We start from the raw sequence: 17,545 nt of genomic DNA on the forward strand, positions 1-17,545 counted from the left end.
CCAAAGCCTATATGAGAGCAATAACCATTCCAAGACATTTACAAATTACCCTCTTAACTGTTTATGAGACAGTATCTGAGGTAAAGCAGAGTAGGAGAAATAAACTTGAAGTAGGAAGAGCTGGCTCGCCTCCCAGATGGAGTGTGATAAAGCACCAGTGTCAGTGTTTCTTCTCAGTTTTATGGCAGCCTTTAACTGTTTGGTGTTTAGGATTTTTTATCAGAAAACGGAAAGAAGAAGGAATGGATCCAAAGCAAAGAGGTTTTCACAAACAATATTCTCCAAATGACTTTATGTGAGCAGATACTGTGTTATCTGGCTATCAAGATAACACCATTTCTTTTTTACTTGCCACAACAGCCTGCTGCTCGGATTCCCAGTCCTGGGATGTACGAGGAATTCCTGAGCACAGCAATAAATTTTCAAAAGGATCTGGATGACCCCACTGCTTCTTTCCTATTAGAAAATACCCTGAAAAAGTTAATCTCTGGTCAGGTTTACCTCATTAAATAGATTTCTATTGTCACTCTTAAACAGTGTGTTAGTTTTTGGTTCCCATATTTAGCAAATCTCTCTGGATTTTGTTCATCTCCCACAGAAGTTTAATGAATGGTCCTTCATAGAGCCATGGGAATGGAATACATTTTTTTCCACAGAAAGCTCTCCTGGCAGTTGAAATTGCATGAAAACTGCCTCACTTCTACTTTTTCTTAGCCCAATGCAGAAATAAATTTAAATCACAATTTTTTACTGCCTCTTCAAAACATTTTGAGCACTACTTTGAGGAAAAAAGAAAGGGTAAACCTCAGTTGTTCCAGTTTGTTCAAATTTTTAAATGTAAGATACAAATCAGAGTGCCCATGCTGGATTTGGAGGAAAGGTAAACAGAAATGAAGGGCTCTCAACAGGGATTTCTGCTTCTAACCACCTGCTTTAGGCAGCTCCTCAGCAAGGAAGAGCCTAAAATGTGCAACAAGGCTCCAAATAAAACGTGATATCAATGAACCAGTGGCATTTGGTTCTGAAAGCACATCCTAGTTTGCTATTAAAAGAAAAAACAGTAAGATGTCATATTTACAAATCTGGTGGTTGGATCTTAACTCCTTTCTATTGCTTACTCCTTGGTTATGAGTTAGTAAAGCCATCCATTTACATCCTCCACAGAACAGACAATCAGTCAGGTCTAGGGGAAAGAAAAAGTAAATACTCCTTATTAAGCAACAGAACACCCTATAAAGAAAATATGCTCATTGTATTGGATATATTGGATTTAAAGCTTCCCAGTTTTATGAAAACTTTATTGAAATGGTTGTCAAATTCACAGAATGAACAGTTTTGACAAAAAATGTCTAAATCCATTTAAATAACTTTTTTTTCTCATGCTTCTGCAAAGAACTTGGAAATGTGTCCAAAAAATTGATTAAAGAAATCCAGCAAACAGGGGGAAAATTAAAATACTTCAGAAATGGAAAAATTCAGATCATACTTTACACAAAATGAAGGTTTGGCTTTTCCAGGACACCAGTGCTCACAACACCTCTATCATGTGCCATGAAATGCCAGCAGGACTAAGAGATGGACTCTGGGAGGAGCAGAGCTGAGGGAGGTACTGGAAAGCTCTCTCATCTTCTCAGGCTGAAGCTGAAATCAGTTCATGAGTTCATGAGGACAGAGCCAAAGAGCAGAGGAAACTCCATGCCTCAGCACCCATGGAGCCAATTTTTGGTTGGACTCAATATCACAGGCTTCTGCCAAGTCCAATGAAAACTTATCATCAGCTTTCTAAAAACTGGTGTTCTTCTTATCCCTAATTGATTGATTTCGTTTAGCTCCCTTGAGCAAGCTACTGTTCAGAGGCTAAAGAGGAAACTATTTCTCTTTGAGAATTTACCGGAAGACAAAGCAATTCCTGGACTGTTCAAACACATAATGAGTTAGAGGATGAAAGACCCAACCATTCCCATGTCATTTACTCTCTGTTGCTCTGCTGTGTGACACAGCCGGTGGCTGATGCTCGTCTTTCCCTCAGGTAAACTACACCCCTCAGAGCAGCATCCCTCCTGACTTCTACCAGGACAGCTGAGCTCAAGCTGTGATCCAGCAGCAACTTGTTTGAGCTCTGTGGGGCCGCCTGAAGTGAGCTGTGTGGTTTGTAGCACAAGCTCCTGGCAGGCTTTGGGTGAGGCACAGGCTGCCGTGGTGGACACACACACACAGAGCCCACACAGTGATGGGACTGGGATGCCCTGGGGGTCCCTGTCCATGACAGGCAGGCAGAGCTACGGCTCCAGCCAGGCACCAGATGCTGAAAATCCTGGATAAATATGTAAAATCCCCTGATTCCACTGGTAGAAAATTTCCAGGTGAAAAAAAGAAGACGTGTCCAGGGAAACCATGCAACAACCTGAACTTCAATCTTTCAGTTCCAGGGATTTCAGAAAGCCCTGAATCAAAATTTCCACTAACACCATTTAAAAAGATACCCTCCCCAGCCAGCAGAAACCCAAGTGAAGAGCTAAGAATTACTTGAGTCCACAGCAAGGCAAAAAACCTTATAGCTAGGTCCTGAAGGATCAGAATGGTTTTGGGGATCGAAGAGAGAAAAGTGATGCCACCTCTGCAGAGGTGGGATTTCCCTGTAGAGATATAATCCTGAAGGATTTCTCATTTCCCCCCAAGCACAACCTCGCCACCACACCACACATTTTAACTTGCTCCAGTTTCTCTCACATTCAGCCAGAGCTGGTCTAAGTCTTATTACAAGCACTACTCAGGTTTATACTTGCAGCATGTTTGACCATGTTTTTCTTTTTTGTTTTCACCTTTCAGTTGCATTTTTCCCCAGATGAGAATAAAGTTCATGGGAATGCTCATGTGAGCCACCTCTTCAAGCTGAAATGACTAGAAGAGTTCATTTATTGAACACCTTTTAGAAGGAATGGAATAAGTTGTTTTTCCAAGTCCAGCCATCCAGTAAGAGGTTAAGAACCAAATTTCTCTAAGAATTTAAATTGCAGTTCTGCTGCCCTCATTATTTACTGGTAGAATAAAACATAGCATCCAAGTGTGAGGTGGGTAATAAATCCTTAATACTTAGCACAATTCCATTCCAAGCAAACCTCAAGATCTGCACTACTTCTGAGTACAGCCTAATGGCTGCAAACATTATTTTAAGCATGCTAGCATGTCTCCACTTAAAAAAAAAATTAAGTACTTTTTTCTGAGATCTGTGAGTCTGCTCTGAGCAGGCTGATGCCTCTATAAAACCTGTCACACTGCCCAGAGCCCATTGCTTGGGTACCAAGAGCAGAACAGCTCTGTTAATGCAGCCCTGAGCCTGGGATAACTCATTTGGAGCAGCAACACACTGTCCATTTTGCTGCCTTGACTTGCTGTTAGCCTGTGTAGGTCTGGCTTGAGGGTATCTGCACCACAGACCTTTGCCCAGATTAGATGTCTTTCCCAGACTAGATGTCTTTCCCAATACAGGAAAGTTAACCTCAGCAAAAGGAAAAATTATTGGAAAATCTATTTCACAACATGGTCCAACTTTACAATTTTTGATTAACGTCATCCAACACAAGGACTTTTGGAGATGGAAGTGCTATTTCCCTTTTGCCTCGTAGGGCAAAAGGAAAGGAGAGCCCATGATGCTCAGTGTGCTGCTCATGGATTAACATTGGAAAGAGAAATTTGTAAAATAAAAATGGGGACTTAAAATAGCTTGACAAGGAAATACTTGAGCTGTCTAAAGCAGATTTATTTATACTTTTTGGCAAAGATCACATTTTAATTTGGGTTATTATTCACATGAGCCTGGAACTATATAATATTATCCAATAATATAGAGAATCTGACACCAAAACATGTCACAGCACACATTATATTTGCATTTGCCAGACATGGAATCCCATAAATTGTTGTCTGATAAAGGTCGGCAGTTCAATGGACAAGACTTTAAACAATTTGCAGGGGATTATGGATTTCGACATACAACATTCAGTCACGGTTATTCGTAATCAGATGGTCTAGTGGGAAAGGGAGTTAAGCCTCCTAAGCAGAGCCTGGCCTGAGGCTCTGTTGAACTTGAGAACAGCCTCTTCCAAGCTGGGCCATCCTCCACAAGAGCCTGACAGCCTCAGCTATTCAAACCTCCCGAGGAAGGTGAAGCTGATCTAGATGTCTGTGAAGATAAGGCACAAATCATCTTACAGCATCAAAGAGCCAAAACCTGGGATGTGCAATTTACTCCATCCATGATGTTATTCAGGGACAAAGGAGATAGAGATTTTATGGCAGCTGCTCATATTTCCCATAAAATTCAAAGCTCACACGGGGAGACTCAGGAGGAAGCAAGGAGTAATTGCAACTTATTTCCCAGGGCAACAGGGACCTGTACTGGAAAAGGATAGGGCAGAGACACTGCAGGACCAAAAAGAAGCAATAGGGATGGAAATGCTCCTCAGGACATAAGCCCAAATACCCAGAACTCCTGAAAGATTCAGTGAGCTCTGATACAATAGTCACCATCACCATGCTCTCTACCAGGACTACAGTACACGAGGCACAGCGGAAAATTTTGTGGCTTGTTATGAAAAGGGAGGGTTGAGTAATGCAGCACTGGCACCTAATGCTGCTGAGTGGGAGCTGATCCCAGTCAAGGGACCCCAGGCAATGCCACCTCTCTACAAGCGAGATGCTCAACCTCCCTGGGGCACTTTTTTTCTCAGGTCGTGTCCAAGACTCTGAGGAAAAATGTCATGGAACTCCCCATTTTTCTTCATGCTTCATTTGGTTTAACCTAGGCTGGGTCCTGTGGACCTAGTGGCTCCACCAAGAGGGTGGTCATGGGGAAATGGGGACCAGCCTCACCTTGGAGAAGCACAAACCCTTGGCAGCCATGCCTACTAATGAAATGAAATATCATGAAATCACAGTTCCAGGCAGGAAGACCAGCTCTGGGGCTCAAGTTTTGAGTTCAGTTGTGCTGAACCTCTGCTGACAGTCATAATTAGGGATTGCAGATCATTGCCAGGAGCATGTGCAAAGAACCCGGTAAAACCCACATGTGTCAAGGTTTGGAATCGTGTCATCATGGAGCATTTCAGGAAAGAATGCATTTAAAGGGATGAAATGGTAGAAAAGGAATAAAAGCAGGTGTTGCTTTCACACCGGTCTCTGCACACATTGAGGGCAATAAACAAAATACAGATGAAAAGATGGACCTGGATGTGGACAGCACTTAGAAACAAGGACTCTAATCTAACTGCCTTCAAAAACCTTTGCCTTGGTCCACTGTCTTGGAGCTGTAGTAAAGAACGGCAAAACATAGCCTTGAATATCTTGAATGTCAGCTGGACACCAAGGTTATACTCAGTTCTTTCCAAAATTTCCACAGGATCGTTATCTTTTACCCTTCTTTCTATGGAGAGTACTGAAAACCACTTAAAGGAGTATGTGCTGAATGTGTGCAATAAGGCCAAAGCTTTCCAAGTGAACTGAGTGCTGGCAAAACAATCCAGGCTGAGAGCAGTGGGAATTGCTCTGATCCATTTAGTAAGACTAGAAGAGAACCACATCAGTAGTACAAACAGCCCCACATCCCACTGCCAGGAATCTCTGCTGGCCAAGGAAGGAAAAGAAAGAGAGGCTCAAAAGAAGCCATGCACAAGCTTACACTCCATGCTTTGTCAATATCTGGTTCAAGATACTTTAATCTTTTTCATTAATTAGAAAGCATAGTACTCACAGGCTGATCTTCCTTTTCTTCTTGGGGTCTGGTTCCCTTGGAAAAAAAAGGGACCCATTGCCTTCAGAGGGACTCTGTGAGCTCCCACATGGCACAGAGCAGTGCAAATGAGGAATTCCACAGAAGTCCATGGGTAAAAAGTCCAAAAGAGATTGCAAGTCAATGCAAATTTATAATATTGGTTAGTATGTGTCTTCATTTTCATCAGTCTTGTGATTCAAGCAAAGTCAAAGTTCAGGTTTTTGTTCCTCAGGGTCAATCCAAAACACCAGGAGTTACACTGAATAGCCTCAAATTCACATGGAAGGGGACCTCCTGGGTTTGTACTGCATGATGGCAAGAGCAAAACAAGTGTTGAACAAAAGACGCTCACTTTTTCCAATGGCAAAGTCATCTCACTTAACTTCTGCTGTTCAGATTGCAACATACACACACATTTGAATCCTCTGATGTGAGAAGTAGTACTGTTCACTAGGACAGCTCAGATTTGGGCCATGGCAGGGGGTTGAAATAAAACAGTAAGAAATTAAAGTATCTCCTGAAAAATAAAAACTGTATCCTTCTATCATCCGTTAATGAAATTAATCTAGTATAAGGGATGCCTGGAACTACTCCTGACAGTTACCAACAACTCCTACAACAGCTACCACAGAGCATTTTGAAACAGGATATGGTGACATCCAAATTACTGATGTGCTCCTGAGGCAAAAAAAGGCAAGAAGTGACAATCCACACACTCACCCTGAAGAGCAACCGAATCTGGGGGCTTTGCAGGTGTAAAACCGCCACAGAAGATTGACACATCCTCCTCACCTTACCAGAGCTCCATGGAAGTTTTCTGGAGCAAAACTGACACCTGTGTAATTTCTACAGCATCTGTGATGGGAATGAGACTATGTCAGTATAAATTTAGTACAAGTGATATAAGTCAAGCCTCTTAGGTAAAAGCCTTGAAATTCTTGTCTCTGATCCACCTGTCAGCATGAAAACAAAATGGTCAACAGGCATGAAATTCAGCTTTTTAGCTACTTTTGGCTAAAAATGTGAATTTATAACAAGGAATACTACAACTATTAAATTATTAATGTCGTTCTTCCAAGTAGTCATGCAGATGGTGCCACTTGAGGATTTTTTAATACCACTTGAGATTTTTCAGTGGGATTTTAAGTTTTCCTGACAAATGATTCAAACTTTCATGAAATAAGTCCATTATAGAAATGACACTAAGGAGAAGTGCACACTTCTTAGCCACCCACTTGCTTGGACAAGAGGCAGAACTGCCTGGACCAGTGTTGGTCCCCAAGGGAGGGCACCCAGGAGCTTTCACATCCCTGGTGCTTTCAGCCATGACCCATCTTCTAACGTGACTCTTCCCGTCTGGGGCATGCATTCAGCCTGGAACACAGAGCTCATTTCCAAGCTGGCTCAAATACCTTACTTCCTCATCAGTGCCATAACAGCGAGGCATTCCTTATGATGTACTATTCTTCTTTTTGTTTTTTTAACATTATTAATTGTCCCCATTGACAGTTCTAAAGGGTTGGTTGGTTTTTTTCCCCCTCTGAAAAGACAAACACGTTTGAATCAAACAAGCCTTGACAAATGCTGGAGGTACACACTGCACCAAAATAATGAGGGAGCTCTTTAATGCAACACCACAATATGTATGGGCAAGTTGTTGCACTGGAGCAGTATGAGCTTGTCAGATCACAGTGAAATGGTATTCATTGAAAGAATAGGTACAAGGAAGAACAGCAGAAAATATTCTGCTGTACAAACATGCAGCTAAGCAAAACCTTTGGAAAAAAATAAGACACATGCAACATTGAACCATTTCTGTACAAAACTGCCTGATGTCAATAAAATTGCCGACAATAAATAGAAATATTTCCCTGACAAAGACAAAAGCACAAATTAAGTCTCAAATTTAGTCAGGTCCAGATACATAAAACAGAATTAAGAGCCGTCAATAGCTGCTGATTTGCAAACTATAAAGCTGAAATAAGCAGACAGAAAAGTGACAGCATGATGGTTGCTAAAATACACAGGCTTACAGCAAATTCAGATAGACATGTACCAAGTTACACTTCCCAAACCACTCACAATTAGCTTGTGTGTACTCCTAATAATGTAATTTGCAAAAATCAGGAAAAAGGAAGAGTGACAGCTGTCCTTCCCACCCATGTTTGCGCATCTGTGTGTAACACGGGCAACAGCTTTCCCAAAGCACAGGGCAGCGTGACTCACACTGTCAATATAACTCCCCAACTTCACAATTAAAAGGAGGTGCCAGTTTCATGCTGTTCAAAGCACATTTTGAAGGGCAAATGCTTTCTGGTCTGACAGCAGACCTGTCTGCAGTACCTGGCAGCGTGTGCAGAGCTGTGTCCGCGAAGCTGAGCAGTTCTGCTGGCTGTGTGACAGGAAGGGGAGATGCTGTGAACCTCCTCTTCCACACCATGCAAGAGCAACCCCGTGGAGCTGTGCCTGCCTGGTGCCCCTGGCACTGCCCTCTCCCTGTGTGACAGTGACAGCTGGTGATGCACAGCCCTTGGTGGGTGTTTTAGCATGAACAGGCTTGCAGGGAGCTCCTGCCCTCGCTGGAGAGGTTAGCAGTGGAACGCTGCGAGTTGGGGCTTTCCAAGGGCACACCCTGTCTGGGGTTCACACAGATGTTATATGCAAGGAGCAATGTCACCACCACCAAAATGAGAGGTGGCTGCTCTGATGGAGGGGATGTTGGCTGCTCCACTTCAAAGGAGCTATGTGTTTGTAACCACCCACCTCAGGAAGAGGTTCTGGCAGAACGAATGGATTCTGCTGGAGGCAGCTCCTCTCCAGCACACTGACCACAGGCATTAGCCATCCTTTAGCATGTGCAAGTGGTGGTTTGCAGTGAGTCCTCCCAGGCTGGTTTGACTGCACCAGAAGGCTCCAACCTGATCTGATCCAGATGGGTTTGTGCCTCCAGGAGGAAGGTCATGCCCTGCAGTCATGACCAGGGTGATTTCAAGTGCGAGCTGCTGCTCTGAACCAGGGCTCAATCTCCCCTCCCATCTTAGCTCCCCACTGCCTTCATGCAAGACACAAAAATCTGATCTCTAGAGATGCTTTCTGGAGGGCGGAGATCATCATCCATAGGCAACACAAGATATGACCTTGCCCTGGGCATTTGTCTGCTCCAGTATGTCTCTCCTGTCACTGATAAGGTGCATCTGGATCCTCCTCACATGCTGAAGAAGGAGGAAGTCAAAAATCCCACTGCTGAGACTCACAGTCCAGCATTGGCACAGCAATCCTGGAGGGAAAGGGCTTGCATGGAGCCAGCTGCCCCACTGCCACCACCCAGGGCTCCCAGTCACCTGCTTGCTCTCGCTGTTGTCGTTGCTGCAGGCACTGCTGGTCAGGGGAAGATGATAGCTGCAACCCAACACAGAAATAATTAACTGTGGGACACCGAGGGGAATATGCCATGATGATCAAGAGTCTGCAGCCTGAGGCAGCCCAGCGTGTCAGGAGAAGGGAGCTGCATCCCTGCTAGAGCTGCCACTCAGCGCTCTAATTTGTAGTGGCCCGGCATCCCACACCGGCTCGCCCTCCGCCCGCTGTCAGGAAACCGCTCCGGGTGGGAATTTACACTGGGAGGAATTAACAGGCTGCCCTGGGCTGCGAGGAGGCGCTTCGGGTTTCACGGCTGCCGATGGATGACGGGAGCCGAGTGCTGCGAAGGGGGACACCGAAGCTCACAGCACGCCGCAAGCTGCGGGAGAGCTCCCGGGGGAGCACTGCTGGGCAGCGATTCTCCAGCTGCAGACACTCGGGACTCTCCCCCAGCCACCAGCTTTAACATCAGTAATGCCACAAATAGCCATTGGGGTTTAACTTCTCGGGGTGAAAAAAGACTCAAGAAAATGAAATGGCATTATGGTATCTCTGTAGCTCGGCAAGTCCTGCTGCCCAGGGAAGAGAGGAAGAAGCAGCTCCTGGCTCTCTTTTCCCTGGGATGGAGGAGAGGAGCTGAGAAAAGTTCTGGAAGAAGAAAGGCAAAGCAGGTCAAAAACACAGTTTGGTCCAAGAAGATGCAGAAGATGGGAAGGGAGCACCAATGACAGCCTGGCCAGGTCATGGGGACCAGTGTGTGTCCTGAAGGACTCAAGGACACCCCACAGGGGCAGCCCTCCTGACGCAGCTCTGTGAGGAGCATTCCAACCGGAGTCCCTCATGGCAGAACACTGGCAGCAAAGAGGCTGGAAAGAGGTTTGGAGTAAAACAGAGGACCATGGTAAGGCAGCTGGGATAGAAAGCACGGGCTGAGTTCTAAGGAGAGGAAAGCAGAGCCAAACACATATCATTGAGCTGGGGATAGCAAAGGGGACATGATAGGGGCCTACAAGTAGGCTGTAAACATCAAGGAGGGAGAGAAATTATCTGCAGTTGTATAGAGGGCATAAATAAGAGTAATGGGATGAGATTAAGAAAGGAAGGGTTTAGGCTAAATATCGGGAAATGTTTCCCAATGATGAAATGTGTTAGGCTGCTGCATAATCCTTTCAGGGAAGACATGGGAGCACAGCAGTTTAGATGGTTATGACTACCCATGACTAAAGCCTGGGCTATGTGCTGCCAGCATAATGGATAGTGTAATTTTTGTCTCTGGCCTCCAAGGTTACTTCCTTTCCATCTCTACAGCAGGAATATCTTATCAAGTAATACATGCTTTGAACGCGGCGCTCCTTTTGTCGGAGACAAAAGAGGCTCCCAGTTCCCAGCCCTGTCAGGAGTGTCACTGCAGTCAGCACATTAGGGATGCATCCTGCTCTGCTGGTCACACCTCTTGCCTTTAGGGCACAGTCACTTCTCCCACATTCCAACCAAAAAAAAATACAACCTGCACTTTAAAAAAGAAACAAAAAAAGGAAAAGAAGTGGAGCTGGTTTATTTTGCATTGATTTTCAGTTTGCGGTTAGACAACATGAAATGTATAAACGTAAAACAAATGACCCAAATGAAGTGCTGGAAAATAGGGAATAGGAGTGTTGCAAGCTCGCAGCAAATTTCCTTGTTCTTTTGCTGCCATATTTGTCATGAGACAGATTTGGACTGTCAGCATCAAACTACTCCTTCAGTCAAATCTAGGAAGCTTTTGTACCCCACAAAACCTGTACCTGTCCAGAAAACAAGATTTCTGGTCATTTTCACAGCAGAGTTTCCATTCAGACCTTAATGAGGAAGAGTCAGTCACCCAAGCAAGAGGAAGGCAGCACGGAAAAGCCATCCATCGAGATCTGACTCACTGCATTTACGTTTGTAATTAGGGGGCTGGAAATGCTCAGCAGCAGCATTCAGTGACAGAACTAGAACAGTATCACCTTTCACAGCTCTTGCGAAAAGCATCAGGTACAATCCCTCAGCCTCAGTGGTGCCAGTGGGGTGACAGGGCTGGGACAGGGGATGAGGGGACACACACAAGTTTTCTGAGGACAGGAGTGCTAAAACTTCAGTCGTACCATGTTTCTCCTGTTTATTTACAGTGGACAGCAGGAGAGCAGCATAGGTCTGAGCTCCAGCATTAAATGGAGATCCCAGATGCCAAGCATCGGTGATGAGGCAGTCAGGGAGAAGTGGGATTTCTGAGGTTTTCAGAGCCTCAAGGCTGGGACATGGTGGGAGGAGGAGGACTAGGGAGCTAAAATAATAAATAAACACTCTTTAACACAGGATCTCAATGATAATAATCCATCAAATCCTAAAGGTTTGCCCTGAGCAACTACCCAGTTTATGTACAGTGGGTTACTTCCTTTGTACAAAATCTTTCATGCATCCTTATTTCCCATATACTGTTTCACGTCATGTTATACCTTGTAATCTTGGCTTGTAATGCAGTTTAAAGTTATTATATGTCACATAAGGGTTGAAGTTTAAAGAAACCAAACCACAGCTGAGCTCAGACACACCGTAGCACTGGGAGGAGCACTTAGAAACGCTGAAGTGAACCTGCGGAATGCTTTTCCCACCTGCAGACTTTAACACCAGCAATTTCTGTATGAGTGAGCCATGACCAAGGACCCCAGCACATCAGGGGGAGCAAGAACAGAAACCACTGGAGGTTTCTCATGGTAGAGTGTTGGTACAGCCAAGGCCAAGAGAGAGCAGCAGTTCTGCAGACACTGTTGATGAAGGCAATGAGGCTCCTGTGAAGAAGGATATCTAATATTTCATAGTGTTTTAAAACTAATGAAGATGTAGCAATGTAAAACCAAAGGGTTTGCTGCTCAGGAGAGGCAGGATTGGAGCGTGCTGGTCCCTGCATCCCAGCACACACACATCCCTCATCCCCTGTCCCACTGCACCTCTGCGCTCACAGCAGCAGCTTCTCCCACTATCAGATGTGAGTCACTGCCAGAGGCAGAATGCCAGACCTGGTGAACCAGAGGTCTTATCCGGTCTGGGGGATCTGAACTTCCAGTGTTTACTTAAGAATGAAGAGGAATAAACTCTGGTTTTTAAAGCTAAACATCTAAATGCACTCACTAATCTGAAGAGGTACAGTAAGCAACTGTACAAACACACCTTAAATGTTTCTTGGCAATTTTTGCAGTTCACCCAGAAAGATGTGTTGTCTTTCAAAACACGAAAATCCAGCTTCCCCAAGTCCACAGGGAAGTGTTCTTCTTTTCTCTTTTGCAAGTACCAAAAGGCGAAGCAAGAAAAGCTGCAGCCAGGTACACCTTCACACTGTGAGCAACACAGGGGCAAAAACACCTCTGCAAACAGGACATGCAGGTGGATTTTCTCTGCATTGGGGGAAACAGGAGGACTAAAATACCTGACACCCTCATCTGTAGTGCTTGATTTTATGACCCTGAGCCTAAGCCTGTGCTTTTCCCCAATAGCCACATGTGATCCCTTTTAAAAATATTTTTTTTCACTCCAGCCACAGCATTGAAATATCATTCAAATACATTCTGAAAGATGTATTTGATTTTCTTTTTTTTTCCCTGAAAACATGGACAGTTACTGAATTTAATGTTTTGTAGAGCAAAACCACAAGGTTTCACTCAGTCCTCATCTATAATTGTGGTAGACACTAAAAAATCCCTCAAGAGCCCCAGCACACACAGAGCCAGACCAGATCTTCTAAGTTCCTTCCACACACAAATCCTCCTGAATAACAAATATTAATATATACTAAATAATAATTGCAATACTTAGCACTTCCCACCCATAGATCTCACAGCATTTCACTGAGCTGGATGAATGCCTTTAATTCTCTTGCTCCCAGGCAAACAAGGACTTCTCTTCTGCAAACATTTTCCATGCAGGTGTTTCATTTTAACCTTATACCTAGTTTTGCTGATTATGCTGTGGTCAGCCCAGTCACTGGGAGAGCTCCAGGTTAGTCTTCTGTAAATGTTTCCCTTAGGAGAGCAGAAATACTAAATGCGTTTTTAACCTACAGACATGGATGATCCATCTGCTTTCTAAGCAGCAAATACTTGCACCCAAACTAGATGAAAGCAGATGGGCTTTAAGGCCCCTTCCAACCCAAACCATTCTATGATTCCATGATTCTGTGATCTTTGACAGGGTGGTGCTCTCTGGAGCATGAGGACAGCCAGGATGGGATTGCAGGAGTAGCCCCATGAGTGCCCAGGAGAGTTCTTTGAGGAAGCTCCAGAGATGCAAAGCTTTTGGGAGTAACAAGATCCAACAGGTCTTTACATGTGCAACTACCAAATCCACCTTGAGCATCCTCACCTTGGTGCCTTGTCCTGCTGTAAAATACATGAAGATATAAAAAATGATGTTTTTTCATATCAGCTCCACTGGACACTCTCAGGCTCTCTCTGGAAGTCATCTCTCCTTTCTGCTCACTGAATTTAGCAGACCTTGGTGATAGGTTTGTCAACTAAAAATCATCTAAATACAGCTACCTATGTTAGGTCCATGAATGATGAGATGCATATTTAGAAATTAGTGCAGAGTTGGTTGCATCCTCCCTGGAAACACACAGACAGTGCAAATTCCCTTGGAAATGCTGCCTCTAGTGCTGCTCCAGCCTGTGTTTAACCCCGTCTGCAGACAGTGGTGGTGGGATGTGCTGGTACTGAGCACAGCCAGGACAAAACATGGGAACAGCAGGGGATCCCCCTGGCCCCTGCTCCCCATGTGGCAGCTCAAGGCTAACACACAGCAGCCTCTCCCAGAACAAGAATACTCTGAAGTTCAATCCATCCCTGCAATTAGGAGGCAATAACTCTTGGGGGGAAAAATGTAACAAAATATTAAGCCATCAGTTTTCATTTGTATGAGGCCCTGCGTCTGCTGCCAGAGAGCTCTATCCCATATACAGCTCCTGCCAAATAATGTGCATTTACCTCATTTCCACCCATAAGCCAGCATGGTCACCTATAAAGATTAATGTTTGGGACCTGTGCAGACTGGAGATGAGTTTCAGATGGATCATCAGGCACTCAAATACTTTTAGAATGGCCTTGGAAGTCATTAATCTTAATAGATACAGCAATAATGATATAAGACAGAGAAGGTCCCATGGGGCAGGGGAGGAGGTGGTCCTGGCTCTAAGAAAGTCTTCTTCCACTATTTAACTTCAGAAATCACAAGTGGATGGGCCAAAGTCCCCTCTCCTTCCTCTCACCTTGGCCCAAAGCCAGTCTCTGGGGAAGAAGGAGGAATAAAATACATACCCAGTGACAGGTATGTGTACTGCACATCTCTGCCCTTAGCATCTCTTCAGAAATGAGCACAAATTTACCTGTGAGTACAAGCTCGGTCCCTGTTACAACCAAAGCTAAATGAATCTCAGCTAAAGGTAGGCTTGAGTATCTATATTATACTTATATATATTTTTCCAAGAAGTTGGTTTGAGTAGATGTCAGGGCACATTCAGTTCCAGTGTTGCATTCAGACAGTGCATGAGCTGAGACACTGCTGTGCTGTCAAAGCATAGGTGAATAATAGTAAGCACAACATAGTATTTGGAGTCAGAGGTAACAACTACCTTGTGAGAGCACAGGAGGCATCTGGGTTAATTTGAAGTACATGGACCATTTATCACCTTCCCCAAAATCTATAATGCATGGAATAAACTGCGCTAGAGATATTTGGATCAATGTCTACACCATAAGTAACTTTTCACTAATGCCCAAATAACCAAGACTCTGTTCTTTGGCAGTCAGTCCTCAGACAGATCTCTGGAACATCGTTAAATGTGCTGCAATTTCACTGGCAAGTAAATAACTGACCACAAGCTGCAGAATCAAAAATCCTGCAAGTGCAAAGGTGAGAAATACATCAATATTTCATTGATGGAGATGTACTCTCATTACATCTCCAAATGTCATTCCTGAAGAATAACAAGCAGTTTAATTGGAGTAAATGTGGCCTTTCCAGTTGTCACAAACAGGGCTATAATTATTTTTAAAGAGAATTAAGCTAAGTATTACCACCCTCTACAAAATTTTGTTTGTTTCTGTTTGTTGTGGGTGATCCTTGGTTTGCAGCTTGTTAGCAGCATGTCACCAGGGAATAAACACAACCACACACACAAAAGGAACTTCTTTCCCAACATCTTTCAAGGCTCTGGCTGCTGCTAATTGCTGACGCACACAATTGCTGCAGTTTTTTGTTGTTGTTGCATAACTGTCACTATTAGTAGTTGGGGATGCATAAATATCACGTGTGTTTATTACTCAAAGATGGCAGTGATGATAAATTCAGGGATTTAAAAGCAGTGAAGGGATTTCCTTGCCACAACAAGTGTTTTCTCTGTTTCCATCTAACCACAAGGCAGTGATGCACACCTCATTTTTTCCACAAAGGATTTGGGTCTAGCATTATTGATCCAGTGCAGCTACAAGAGCCTTTCACAAACATGATCAAAATGCCAATAAACTCTGCTCTTGTACAGCTTCTTCCATTTGTCAAACACCTCTTCCTGCCTTGACCTGTCCTGGCGGGAGGTCAGCGTAGTTGGTTGCAGGCACATAAACCTCATACAACTTGCTGGAATCACACCAGGAGACTGGGCAGGGCTGGAAAAAGGACTTCTCCCAGTCCTCATACTTAATTTTCCTTGCATAAACTCATGGATATGTTTTTTAAGTGACAGAGCTGCTCTGCTTTTCCTTCATGACGGACACCTTTTCCATCAGCAATGTTGGGCTGTGGATGAGGTTAGGGAGAAATGGGGACAGCACCGGGTCTCATCCCACTGCTCTTCCCATAAATCTGAGACGTAGACTTCTTTCATTGGGGAATAGGAGTGAAGCAGGGAGGGGACTGAAGTTCTGGAAATATTGCCCTGAATGGATGATCTTTCAGACCTGACTCACACAAAGCTCCCAGCAGAGTGAAGGGGAGGGCTGCTTGGACTCATGTATAAAGGGAAAATTTCATTATTGACTCCCTTCCCCCCGTATGTTTAGGGCTGTCTTGGGAAGGACAATATTTTCCAAACAATTTGTCATTTCTTTTTCTGAGCTCTCCTTTCCATTTGGCTCCAAAACAAATGTGCGTGCACAGAAAGAAGGCTTATTCCTTTACAATTTGCCTCTTCTGGGAAGTTTAGAAATGTTACAATCCAGTCATGTTCCAAACATCCCAGTTTCTCCCAGAGAAGCAGTGAGGCCTTTTAGACATTATTCCAAGGATGGACTAACAGGGAAGGCTGCAAATAAAGGAATGGGTGAGCTTTGAGAGTCATTTCTTCACTATATTTGGAAATACGGAGAGACATTCTTTTAATGAATGTTTGTGATGATTTAAAAAAGAAATTTCAAACGGTTTTTCTGTTTGCGTAGGAACAATCTGTGCCACCATCACGCAGAATACAAACTTGGCTGTGGAAACAAACTTTTGGAAACTGGCTTGGCTTGGAGATGATTGGATTGTGGTTTGGTTGGTATCGGGAGGGTCAGCTGGTGATGAGCTGCCCTTCCCTCCCAACCCCCCACAGCACTGGACACTCCTCGCTGTCTTTTGGGCACCTCAATCCATCTGATGTCTTCTCGGGCGGAGAAGCTTTGCAACTACCATCTTTTATTCTGGAAGCTGAGAAAAGCAGACAGTGAGACTAATTAATCCACCTCTGAATCAAGCATGAAGGAAATAACACGATTTAGGCACCTGCTTATACTCACAGCTTCTATTCCCACCTTATCGCAGTTCACTCCTACATCTTGCCTCAAAGCTACACTTGTTTTTCTAGTACCTGGAGCTTGCTGTTAATGCTGTTAGTATTCAGGAATGTCTCAGTCCAACTGACCTATGTGGCTGAGGAGCTCAGTCAGGCTTCCAGCCTATAATACACATTCAGCCAGGACTGTCTCCCAGGCTAGGAGGGGTGGAATCTGTATATGATCTGCCCTTGCAGCCCAGAGGCCACAAGCCAGCCCCACTGCCCTGCCAGGCGGTCTCTGACTAGTTGTTTGCCTCTCCAGAAGTCTTTTGATCCCCTCTAAAAGGGGTTTACTCTGAGCTTGTCCCTCCAGAAAGAGGCTCCTGAGCCGGGGGATATTCCAGCATCCATATCTGATTGTTATGGAGAAAGGATCTTGACAGCCACAACCCATGCTGAACATGGACAGGATGCTCTCAATATTTGTCCTGTTCACCTACTCATAGTCATCACTCAAATTACTTGAAAACCTTCACAGAATCAGAATCACAGGCTGGGTGCAGTAGGAAGGGATCACTGAAGGTCCTCCAGTCCAACCTCCCAGAAGAATTTCTTCAGCACCCACCCAAAGACCTGGGCAAAGCCTCTCCTGGTGC

The sequence above is a fragment of the Coloeus monedula genome (genome assembly GCF_965178545.1).
Source record: "Coloeus monedula genome assembly, chromosome: 15".
Lineage (NCBI taxonomy): Eukaryota > Metazoa > Chordata > Aves > Passeriformes > Corvidae > Coloeus > Coloeus monedula.